This window comes from Miniopterus natalensis, chromosome 19 (genome assembly GCF_054644295.1).
Source record: "Miniopterus natalensis isolate mMinNat1 chromosome 19, mMinNat1.hap1, whole genome shotgun sequence".
NCBI lineage: Eukaryota > Metazoa > Chordata > Mammalia > Chiroptera > Miniopteridae > Miniopterus > Miniopterus natalensis.
Window position 1 is genome coordinate 35733497 of NC_142099.1, and position 13056 is coordinate 35746552.

Sequence of the window (13056 nt, forward strand, 5' to 3'; positions counted from 1 at the left end):
AGGAGACTGAGGATCGATTCCCTGTGAGGGCCCATGCCCAGGTTTCGGGCCCGATCCCCAGTGCGGGGCGTGCAGGAAGCAGCTGATCAATGGCTCTCTCATCATTGATGTTTCTGTCTCTCTCTCTCTCCCTTTGTCTCTCTGAAATCAATAAAGATATATTTTTTAAAAAACAACTTCTGTTCTGTGAAAGGCAAAGGCAAGAGAATGAGGAGACAAGCTACAGACTGAGAGAAAATATTTGCAAAAGAAACATCTGATAAAGGACTTATTCAAAATATACAAAGAACTCTTAAAACCTAAAAGAAGACAAACAACCTGATTAAAAAATGTGCCAAAGACCTTAACAGACACCCCCCCACAAAAGACATACAGGTGGCAAGTAAGCGTATGAAAAGGTGCTCCACATGATACATCATCAGGAAAATGCAAATTAATACAACAGTGAGATACTACTACACGCCTATTAGAATGGCCAAAACCCCAAACACCGACAACACAAATGCTGGCGAGGAGTGTGGAGCAGCAGGAGCCCTCATCCATTGCTGGTGGGACTGTGAAATGGTGCAGCCACTTTGGAAGACAGCTTGGCAGCTTACAAAACTAAACAGACTCTTCCCGTGTAATCCAGCTCTCAGGCTTCTTGGGATTTACCCAAAGAAAATGAAAACGATGTCGTACAGATATATATTGAAGTTTTATTTATAACTGCCAAAACCTGAAAGCAACCAAGATGTCCTTCAGCAGGTGCACGGATAGACAGTAGAACATCTAAACAATGGAATATTATTCAAAGATAAAAAGAAATGAGCTATCAAGCAACGAAAAGACACAGGAAACTTCAAATGCATTTTACTAAGTGAAAGAAGCCCTATCCAGAAAGCAAATACTGTTTGGCTCCAACTACACAACATTCTGGAAAAAGCAAAACCATGGAGAGGGTAAAAGATCAGTGGTTGCCAGGATTTGGAGGCAGTGAAAATACCATATGATGTTATAATGATGGAAACATGTCATTTATTCACTTGTCTGAACCCAGAGAATGTACAACACCGAAGTGAACTGTGATGTAAACTATGGGCTTTGGGTGATTATGACGCGTCAGTGTAGGTTCATTGATTTTAACACATGTACCGCACTGGTGGGGATGTTGACGGTGGGGGAAGCTATGCACGTGTGGGAGCAGAGCACATGGGAAATCTCTGTGCCTCAATTTTGCTATGAAACTAAAACTGCCCTAAAAAATAAAGCCTTTAATAATAATTTTAAAAAGACCAAAATATTGATACATGTTACAGCATGGCTGCACCTTGAAAGCATTATGCTTATAGAGAGAAGCCAGCCACAAAGGCCACATAGCATTCCAGTGTATACAGTTCCAGAGTAAGGAAACCCATTGACATAGAAAGTGAATTTGTGGTTGTTAGGAGCTGCAGGGGAGGGGCATGACTGCTATGGGTAAGGGTTTCTTTTCGAGATGATGAAATGTTCTGGAATTAGTGATGATGGCTACCCGACTTTGTGGATATACAAAAACCCACTAAATTGTACACTTTAGAAGAATGAATTTTATGGTATGTGAATTATATCTCAATAATTTAAAAAAAAGAATTAACCTTGAATTTTAATTAGGTAAGGGGGTGATCAAATCACTGACTTGGTTACACTATTTAGTTATCTGCCTAGGTCACACCGTGTTAGTACTCGGTTTGGTCAAATAGTCAACCCTATAGCCCCGCACAGTTTGAGTCACAGGTAGAAGGGAGAAGGAACACTCTGTGACTTGACTCCCTGTTAGACTCTCAGCCGTCATGGCTGAGGCTGTCTCTTTTTATTGCATTTGTAAGTGTGCACTCAGGCTCTCGAATAATGGACAGAGCCAGCAGACATAATACACAGATTAATAATAAAACCAAATCATGGGTGGAAAGAGCAAATGACTGGCACTCACTGTTGTCAGAACAAATTCACCGCAGTGGGAAAAACAGCCTATTGGATTCAGCTGCTAAAACAGCAATTTGAGAAGCAGCTGCCTTTCCAGAATGGGCTGTCTTCTGATGAAAGTGAGAGGGAGGGGGGCTGGTGAAAGACCGCACCCAGGATCGCTCGGTCCACGCCTTTCAGAGCTGTGCAACCAGCGTGAACCGGCATCGCGGGCAGGGTATTTGCTTTTCGGTAGCGGTGTGTGGTTGAAACACGGCTTCCTAACCTGCACTTGCCAGGTCAGAGAGAAGGCTTTTCCCGGAAGGACTAAGGATTGGGCAATTTTTGTATTGCTCCTCTCACTAGTACATTTTGTGAACTTAAAACAATCATCATACGCCTTGAACCCCGCAACCAAAAGGGGGAGTCAAGAGCAGGCCATGCATAAAGTCTCTGCAAAAACAAACCCGTACAATTAATAAAATCTGCTGCACAGCCTCTTTTCCCAGGAGTGAGCGAAGTAGCCAGGTGCGGCTGAAACTGCCCGCCTTGGGGAAGTGGAGCCCCTTCTGTCTGGAGTCCTGGCTTCTTTCCTTGGCCTTGCTGACCCTTAGGTAAGAGAAGAGAACTCTCAGCTTCTCCGAGTGGCCAGAACGCTCCTCCCGTTAAGCAGAGCCTGAGTACTGTGGAGTCGAACCAGGGGACCATCCTACCTCTGGCCCTATCCTCTCGTGTAGCAAGGTGGTAGGTGTTCAAGGTCCCTGGGGAGGCCCCGCTGCCCCCAGCCTGAGACTCTCTCAGGAAAGATTCATGTCTCTGGGTTAAAGCTTTGCCAAGGAGAGGTGACATTAAACTACTGACACTGTGCAATTTAACTTCATGGAATCATAAGAGTTAGAGCTACAAGTCACCTAGAGTCTAGTTTCTGGATGTAAACCAAGCCTTTCCTGCTCTGATTTACAACGGCAGAGGTGTCCCTGCTCCTGCCGAAGCTAATTCCTCTCCCTGTCCTCTGAATCCTGCCCACCCTCCTCCTCAAAGACCACCCCCCATCCTTTGTATCTTCTCCTTCCAGACCATCACCTCTCCTCCTTGGCTGACTTCTTTCTTTTTGGGGTGTGTGTGTGTAACCAAATTACTTTATTTGAAGGAATGGTACAAATGAAAGACATAAGGGGATGATTTGGTACAAGTTATAGGAAAGGAGAGGAAACTCCCACATGCAGGTACTGCTGTGGTGACCAGGGACGTCACCCCCGGGCTATGGGGAGCCAGCCTAAGGCTTAGCTGTCATCATTGTCTCCCAGGGTGTGTGTGTCAGAGATACTCCGCCAGGCCAGTCTCGGGGCCCCCAAACTGCACAAGTTGGTTACGTGGTCGCCCAATTCTTTGATGGATTTCACCTGTCACTCAGGTAGTGAGTCTCAGTGAAGTCACACAAATGAGGGTCATTTTGTCAGGGGCCAGTTTGTGCAAGTGGCTGTCATGGTGGGCGGCTAAGGAGGAGCGGCTGCGAGGCACTGCTCCTTATTTAATACTGTTCTGCTTTCTCCTGGGTTCACAGAAGCGCTGTTTCCCTGCGGTGGCCCGTCTCCTCCACTAGTTTCCCAGCTCATCCTGGAGGGTGCGGTGCAGCCCGGCCCCGCAGTTATTAGCACCAGGAACGGTCCGTGCGGGGTGGGCCCGAGCAAACGCTGCCGGCTGGCTGGCTGATGGGCTGACCCTGCCACCCCCCCGCATCCTAGGGAAGCACTCGCCCCGCAAACATGACAGCCTCCCGTCTACAGATCCCACCTCCAGAGCGGTCTCCCTAGGCCTCCCCCCACCCACCCATTTCACCCCTTCTTCCTCTCCTGGACCTTCCAACTTCGTTTTTCTCCCCAAACTCTCATTTGAACCCAGTGCACACATTGGTTAGTTTTGGAAAATGCTTCCCATTTGCCCGCCTCACTTTGGCTGCCCCCATTTCCATGGAGCCCACCAGTGTGCATGGGACGGCGGCACAAGAGCCCCCGCGAAAAGCCAGGAGCTCCGCACCGGCTGCCAGGGAGACAAACCGCACACGCCGGGGCAGAGGCGAGTCTGCGGGAGGGCGAGCTTCCTGAGCTCAGCTCCGTGGGGCCGCATTGGGGGGACGTTTCTGGAGAAAGCCTCTGAGCAGGGAGGGGGCTGGGGTGGGACGCGGCTCCGGCCGTCTGGACGGAAGGACTCAGATGCGAGGCAGATCTCGGGGGTAATGAATTTCACAGTCCTCTGCCCTTGTTGTGCTTCAGTCTCTGCCTAGGAAGAGACACCCGCTTGGAGCTCATTAAAGGCAGGGACAGGGAGGGAGTGAGAGAGGCGAAGCAAACTTCCACTCCAACCCTTCTCCCCGCCACACTGAGCAGGTAGCTCTAGGCGCGCAGGTGGCGCAGCGGCCTCTGGGCTCTGTGCTGAGCGCAGCTCCAAGGTCGGCGCATGTTTATGCACCTGCAGTTTTTTGGGTTCTTTTATTTTTAGAAAACAAGTTTTGGTTAATTACAGGATTTCATTGTATTTTCATACATATAATAATCTAGTTTACCATGTAAATAAACAGCCAAGGAGGGCAAAATGTTAAACACGTGTTTAAATAAGATACAATATGTGCAATGAGACATAACACACCCATATCTCAGTGTTTGATTTCCACAATAATACAAAACAGGTCATTTAAGGCCATGCCAAATATCAGGGATTAGGCAACCTTTAAATTCCTGCCAAGCAGGAGAGTCTACGATTTTGTGATCTGAATGGAGAGTAAAAAATTCAGTGCATCATCCACATGTTTATGAGAATCCAGCTGTTTGATGTCAGGTAGACAAACACCCAGACAAGTGACAGAGGCATTCCACTTTCAGCCAGATGTTGTTGCCTTGTGTTCCTTTAGCCTGACACATAGCAAAGTTAAGTGACTTATTCAAATCTGTGACAAAGTCTTCTGAACACACTGGCAGTGGAACCGTTTGGAGGTTTCCCATTTTAGTATCAGTAGCAACAGTGTTTGGCTACTGCCCACTGAGAGCTCCTGAGTCCACGAGATGAAAACAGTCAATTCAGTTCTCTCCATTTCAGGCTATTTGCTCTCCTCTCACTCCCCTCCTCCCCACCCACCCAACCCAGCTAAGGTCTGTGTTAACCTGGACTCTGACCCATGACAGAGTGGCCTCTTCCACCTCAGGACTGTGCACTGTGGCCTTTGCCCTGAAGCCCTCCTGTTCACGGTCATCACTGTGCCTCTGGGATGTCATTATCTGGGCCATGGGCTGGTCAGGTCAAAATTTCTAGCCATTTAAAATGTTGATTGCAGGATAGACAATCACAGCCTCCATTCATGCTCCCATTATCATGGTCCATAATACAGCTCATCTAGATTTGGCTGTGATTCCCGGGCCTGGCTGAGGTGACGGATGCTGATCAGAAGTTCTATCCACACTCCATAAATCTCAACGCTGCCCTTGAGTTTGCAGCTGCAGCTTCTGTATGCAGAGCCCTGTGCTGCTTGCAAATCAGCCTCTTTGACTCAGCCTCTTCTGGTTTCCTTGCCTTCTGCTGAATTTCCCAGGGCCTGATTACTGTCCATTCCAGGCCCATCTGTTCCTCTCATGCCCAGATGTCTCAAGCTTGACCATTCAGTTTGAAATTGTGCTTCTAAAGCGTCTTCCTCTGCGACCTTTCCTGGCTCCCTTTCTTCCAGCACCCTGCACCCTCACTCCCTTCGCCATTGCCTCCCTCCAGCTCTCTGCACAGACCCTGCTGTTGCTACTCAGGCCCTGCCTGAGTCTGGCTAGTGTGGCCCTGGCTGCCCAGAAGGCTGGTTCTAGACCAAACTCCCTATGTGACCTTGAGCAAGTCACAACACCTCCCTGGGCCTCACTGCCCTTATCTGAATATGAGAGCATTGGACTGAATCAGGTCTGAGGCTCCCTCCGGTTCTAAAATTACATTCTCTCTCTAATACTCTTAGACTGGCTGCCTTCCAAAGGGTCACTGCTCATCAATCTGCCTGGTAGTTATGCAGGGATTTTGGGTGGGGGCGGGAGTTAGGTTCTTGGACTAATATACTGAGAAATTATAAATGTGTCCGCTACCCTTCTCATCTTCATGAGACCCCTCCTTTCCTTACCTGTCCAACTGAAAACTCAGAGACCTAAACATACCCATTATGACAGTGTTGTCACTTCCCCAAATTGCACAGTGAAAACAGAGAAAGGTGCAGGTAAGCTCAGCATCCTGAGTGTTATGCCAGCATTGCCGCCCTGGGCCCAGGGTGGGGGTGCATGGTGGAAGGAGGTTCTGAACAGGGGAAGGAGAGGGGGTGAGAGCAGAACGGGGGAAGAGAGGCCTAGAGACTGGGGGCCGGTGCCTGCATTCAGAACACAGGGGAGTGCACACCGGAGCATCCAGTCAGCACTGTGCGCTAATTCCAAATAAACTTGGCACTTAAAAAGAGTAAATTAGCATATGCACAGTATTTGGATATCTCCAGTGTTTAGACTTCCAGATAAATAATCATCTGTGATATTAATAGCTTGTCTGTCCCTGGTATGGATGGTCCAGGGCACATCAGGTTAAGTGCCTCATATGTTTTTACAGGTAGCACCAGGGCAGGATTTTATACAGTGAGCACCAGGGCAGGTTTTTAGGTCAGAAAGAGTTTGTTAGTCTAAGGAGGGGGGTCAAAGTCAGAGGAGGGCATTTCTACACCCTCCCCTTATGTGGATGAACCAGTGGACATTTTGCTGTTGTGACTGGGATTTTTAGAATTTAAAACCAGCAGCTGATACAGTGATGGACTTTTCCACAACATAGTCCTGGTGGTGATTAAAAAGTCAAATCTCTTGAGATTATCCCAGATTTTGGCCTGTAAGCTCAGGAATGTTTCTGAATAAGCACCTCTATTTCCAAATGAAATCATAAGCTATCAAGTGCATGTCTTGGGTAAGGTTAACACAAGGTGAGAAGAGACCCCCACCTCTGTTTGGAGCTGGCCAGAGGTGCCATCCTGCTCTGGTGAGATGCGCTGCTGTCAAGGGAGCACATGCCCTGGGAAAATTCACTCAGGGTCCTGCTCGCCCAGCAGCTGCTTTGCCCTCACATATGCTCCTGGCTTTGCTCTCCTCCCTTCCCTGATACCCTCCAGTGTCTCTCCCCTGTAATCCGCTGGCTGAGAGCTTGCTGGTAACCCTTTCGGCACCCCATTCCCCTTCGGATCAACTTCTCATCGGCCAGGAGAGCCTTAGGTCAGGATATCCCTGCTCCCAAAGTTTCTGGAGTAAGTGAAAGCAGGAGGGACCACCAGAGTGTTTGGGAACCAAGGTGTTAATACTTCATGAAAGGACAGTCACTAGATTGCTTAGGGTGGGGAGAATTAGTCTAAAGAACTGGACTGGATTGGATCCGAGTTGAGCTGTAGGCATGAAGGGGTGAGTATAAGGCTTTGACAGCAGCTGCTGGTTGAGCGACACTGAGGACAGGACAGCGCTGATTTGGAAGACACCCTGAGCAGCTCCTGGATCAGAAAGGAGCCTCCAAGTGGGAGAACATGGGGCAAGTCTCAGCTGGAGTCACCTGATGGTACTTTGATAATCAGGATCTTTTTTTTTTCTTTTCCTGGCTCAGGTTTATTTGTACAAATAGCACAGGAGGAGACCAGCTCCATGCAGACAGCAGCTCGGGGGTCGCATCAGTCCTTCTGTCCTCACATCCGCAGACAGAGGCCTCTACTGTGGAGCCTTCGTGGGGGCCTGGGCAGCTTTGGGAGCTGAGGCCTGGGCACCTTTGGGAGCTGGAGCCTGGGCACTTTTGGGAGCTGGAGCCTGAGCCGAAGCTGGGGCTGCACCTGCACCCGCAGCCTGGGGCTGGGTTGGAGCCTTGGCCTTGACCTTGGCCTTTGCCCGGCACAGCCTGAGACCCTTGGCGATGCGGGCACGAGCACGTTTCCCAAGCTTGGGGTGAGCGATGTGGGCAAGTTGACTGGGCTTGTGGCTGCCGCCCTTTGGCATCCGGGCCTTGACCTCCCCGGGCTTTACAAGAGCCTTGAAGCCTCGGCGCGCGCACTCATGGCCTTGGCGCTGTTGGCCTGCATCTTCTTCACGCCTTTCTTGTTGTGCTTCTTGGCAAAGTGCATGTTCCTTAGGAACTTGGGGTCTACCCCCTGAAGAGATTTGTACCTTTGTGATCAGGATTTCTTGATGCCATTTCTGTGCCATTTTCGGGACTGGTTGTGGTTGGTGTGGTTCTTGGACTTGGCCATCTCTGTGCCAAAGCCCACAGCCACATCATGATCTCTTAACTGCTGAGGAGATGGTGGGTCCAGAAAGAAGACGAGGAATCTGGAAAAGGGGGGAAATCAACCAGGTATAATATAATATTTTTACTGTTGTATGGTGTGGGGGGTGTTCTATAATTTTACAGCTTGCAAATACAATCACAAATACTATCTCATGTAATTTCTGCAATTGCCCAATATAACTGAGTTGTTATAATTAACTCCATTTTGCAGTTCATTCAGTCATTCAGTATATTTTGAGAGCCTTTTATGCACAAGGTGCTATGTTAGATGCTCAAGATACTACAACAGACAAGACTACGTCAACAGTTGAAAAGCAATTGCAATGAAGTGCGATTAATTATGTTTGGGGGAAATAAGGGTGCCAGCAGGAAGATTTAATCTGGTCTAGGGAAGAATTTTCAAAAGGAGTGACATTTAAATTAGAGCTCAACGGTAAGTAAGGTTGAGCAGGTGAGGGACAAGACTGGGAAATGCTACAGGTAGAGGCACAGCTGATAGGAGACCCAGAGACAGGAAAGAGGGAAAGCACGAGCTTGGCTCAGCCGGGAACTGCAATGGGGTGGCCACAGCCAGGTAAAGCGTGTCAGGGGGTGAGCTGGAAGAGATGAGGCTGGAGAGGGAGGCGGGAACCGAGCCTTGGAGGACCTCGGGAGCCGTGTTCAGGAGGGTCAATGAGACATAAACAGATGGCAGTTTCCTGACCTGGGCAACTGGTGGATAGTCATGTGTTTTTACTGGGGGAAGGAGTCTGAGAGGAAGAGCAGGTTTTGAGAAAAAGGTGGCACATCACGCTTATGACATCATGTGTTGCTGTCGCATGGGCACCTGGAGAAAAGGCCTGGAGCTCGGGAGAGGAGCGTGGGCTGAAGCAGCAGCGTGGTAGTATTTCCATATGATCAAGTAGGTTTTATTCCCAGGATGCAAGGTTGGTTCAAAATCCGCAAGTCAATTAACATGACACACCACAGAAACAAAATGAAGGGTTAAACATTATATGATCGTATCCTTAAGGGCTGAAAAGGCATTTGACATAATCCAGCATCTATTTATGATAAAAACTCTCAGCAAAGTGGGAATAGAGAGAATATAAGACAACAGAAAAAAGGCCATATGTGACACTCCCACAGCTAACATCAAACTCAGCAGGGAAGGCTGAAGCTTTTCTGTAGGGTAAAGAACAGGACAAGCATGTCCACTTCACCACTTTTTACAACATACAGGGTGGGGCAAAAGTAGGTTTATAGTTGTTCGTATGGAAAATAATACAATAATTAATAAATAATAACACAAGAACAGACTCTGTTTTGCATACTCACAACTTTAAATCTACTTTTGCCCCATCCTCTAGTATTGGAAGTCTCAGCCATGGCAATTAGACAAGAAAAAGAAATAAGCCCTTCAAATTGGAAAGAAAAAGGTAAAGCTGGCATTATTTGCAGATGACATACTATATAGAGAGAACCCTAAAGATTCCACCAAAAAACTATTAGAACTGATCAACGAATTCAGCAAAGTAGTAGATACAAAATTAATATTCAGAAATTGGTTGCATTTTTATATAGCAATAATGAACTATCAGGGAGAGAAATTTAAGAAAACAATCCCATTTACAGTTGCATCACAAAGAATAAAATACCTAGAAATAAATTTAACTGAGGAGAAAACTACAAGACGTTGGAGGAAGAAATTGAAGGAGTACAAATAAATAGAAGCTACACAGGGCTCATGGGCAGCAAAAATTGGTAAGCTGTCCATACTGTTCAAAGCAATCTACAGATCCACGACAATCCCTGTCAAAATCCCTGTCAAAATACCAATGTGTTCTAGTTTTAGAGAACTAGAACACATAATCCTAAAATGCACATGGAACCACAAAGTACCCAATTAGCCAAAGCAATCTTGAGAAAGAAAAACAAAGTGGGAGGTATCATGAGACCTCATATGAAACTAGACCATGAGGCTACAGTAATCAACACAGCACGGTACTTGCATAAAAACACACACAATTCAGTGGAACAGAACATAGAGCCCAGGAATAAACTGATGCAGACGTGGTCAATTAAACTATGACAAAGGAGGAAACAATATACAATGGAGCAAAGACAATCTCTTCAGGAAGAAAACTGGGAAAGCTGGACAAATAGATGCAAAAAAATGAAACTAGGCCACTTTCTTACACCATATACAAAAGTAAACTCAAAATAGATTAAACACTTACATGTAAGATGTGAAACCGTAAAACTTGTTTAAGCAAACATAGGCATTAAACTCTTTGACATCGGTCTTAGCAATATTTTATTAGATATATCTCCCTGGGCGAGGGAAACAAAAGAAAAAATAAAGAAATGGGACTACATTAAACTAAAAAGTTTTTGCACAGTGAAGGAAACCGTAAACAATAAAACAAATAAACTAACTGAATGGGAGAGGATATTTGCCAATGACATCCAGTAAGGAGTTAATATCCAAAATATATAAATAACTCACACAACTTTACACCAAAAAACAAACAATCCAATTAAAAAATGGGCAGAGGACCTGAAGAAACATTTCAAATCCCAAGAGGACATAGAGATGACCAACAGACATGTGAAGAGATGCTCAACATCACTATCACCAGGGACATGCAAATTAAAACCACAATGAGGCATCACCTCCCACGTCAGAATGGCTCCATTAATAAATCAACAAACAAGTGCCGGCGAGGATGCAGAGACAAGGGAGCCCTCGTGCACTGCTGGAATTGTAAACTGATACAGCTACTATGGAAAACAGTGTGGAAATTCCTCAAAAAGCTAAAAATAGAACTACCATGTGACCCAGCAATTCTAAGGCCGGATATTTATCCAAAGAAATCCAAAATACAAATTCAAAAAAGACACATGCCCCCCTATGTTCACTGCAGTATTATTTACAGTAGCCAAGACATGAAAGCAACTGAAGTGTCCATCAATAGACAAGTGCACAAAAAATTGTGGTACATATAGATACAATGGACTATTGCCCAGCCACAAAAATGAATGAAATCTTGCCATTTGTGACAACACAGATGACTTGGTATTATGCTAAGTAAAGTAAGTCAGACAGAGCAAGACAAATACCATATGATTTCACTTCTATGTGGAATCTAAAAAACAAAATGAAAGAATATACAGAATAGGAAAAAACCTCATAGGTACGAAGAACATTTTGATGGTTGTCAGAAGGGAAGGGGTTTGGGGACTGGCACTTATAAAAGTAGTCATGGGATATAAAGTGTAGCATAGGGAATATATTCATTAATATTGTAATAACCATGTATGGTACCAGATGGGGGCTAGACTTATCAGGGTGATCACTTCATAAGTTATATAAATATCTAATCACTATGTTATACATCTGAAAGTAGTACTCTATTGTATGTAAACTGTAACATGAAAAAATTTTTTTAATTTTTTAAAAATGGCATAATTAGGGGCAATCCTGCCTCCTACACACCAGCAAACAAACATTAGATAGGTAACTACCCACGAAGGGCCATTGGTGCTAGGACCCTGCACAGCCTGCAAGCTGCAGGGCGCCCAGGGTTAGAGCAGCCCCCTAGTGAGGGGCAGCTGCCCACAGAGCAGCCAAGCCCGGGGGCAGCGTGGAGGAGGAGCCCGTGTGCTGGCCTGCTCTGTATTCTCGCTACAGTGAACCGTCACTGGGGATCCTATCTTCTCCTCAAAAAGGACACGGTGAAAAACAAATTACTGTGGACGACAGGTTTTTTATAGCTTTTTTTATTGGGTGTATTACAAGTCACTGTAGGTTCATCTTTAATCCATGTTTGTGATCTCCCATAGCACAGTAAGCGTCCAGGCTCATAATTATCAAAGAAAGGTGAGTATTCATGTCACCTATTTCCGCTGAGGAAAAGAGACTGTTTTCAAATATTTTTAATGTATGTCAAAATCAAAGGTCACGTCTAATTAGTGAATTACCCAGTTCTGTTTTGATTGATTTAATTAAGGTTTTGCTATATTGTTGGAAAAAAGTTCAACATAGTTGGTTAACATTACAGTTAAGATATTTCATTTCATAATTAATTTTTCTCAAAATTAAAGACAATAATGTATCTATTTGACATAGTTTTATGGTACGAATTTAAAGTTTTGGATTGTAATGTGTATTACAAATAATGTTGATAGCCACTTTATTTGGAGATAAGGTCACTGCAGATGTAACTAGCTAAGATGAGGCCATAGGAGAGTAGGATGTGCCTTTAATCCAACCGACTGGGCCCTATATGAAGGCTGAAGACACAGGGAGACTCCACCGCATGACAGTGGAGGCAGAGATCAGGTTTACACAGAACGCCGGCCCCAGAAGCTAAGCGACAGGCACGGAGCACACTCTGCCCCAAAGCTCTGAGAGAACAGGCCCTGCTGCCACATTTCAAACCTTATCCTCTGGAACTGAGAGAGGGTAAGTGTCATTTTATTTAAGCCACCTCGTGGGTGGTGATTTGCTGTTGCAGCCTGGGAAACAAACACAGGGACTGATATAGCCATAATCCCTCTATTAGCATCACTCAACTAATTAAATCTAGTGGTTTTATTTAGACATTTTTGAAAGGAAGGTGAAAACACTACTTGGAAAACGTATATAGTTTGATTTCTCAATAAATATCAACAGTGAACAGGAGAGGGTGCTGCTGATCAGAATTCAGAGCAAAGAATCTAGAAACTCTACAGACCCCGGCAAAGCTCCATTCCAGCCAAGGCCGGTATGGCTCCCAAATGTTCACAAGTAAGGAAAACGCGAAACTCTGCTTGGAAGTTAGGAGCATTTACAATTTA

General features: G+C 45.8%; 1 pseudogene; it reads right to left on the bottom strand.

Annotated features, from left to right (window-relative positions):
* Positions 1 to 7634: 7634 nt before the first annotated feature.
* LOC107529058 (large ribosomal subunit protein eL29 pseudogene) lies at positions 7635 to 8197 on the bottom strand (annotated as a pseudogene).
* Positions 8198 to 13056: the final 4859 nt, after the last annotated feature.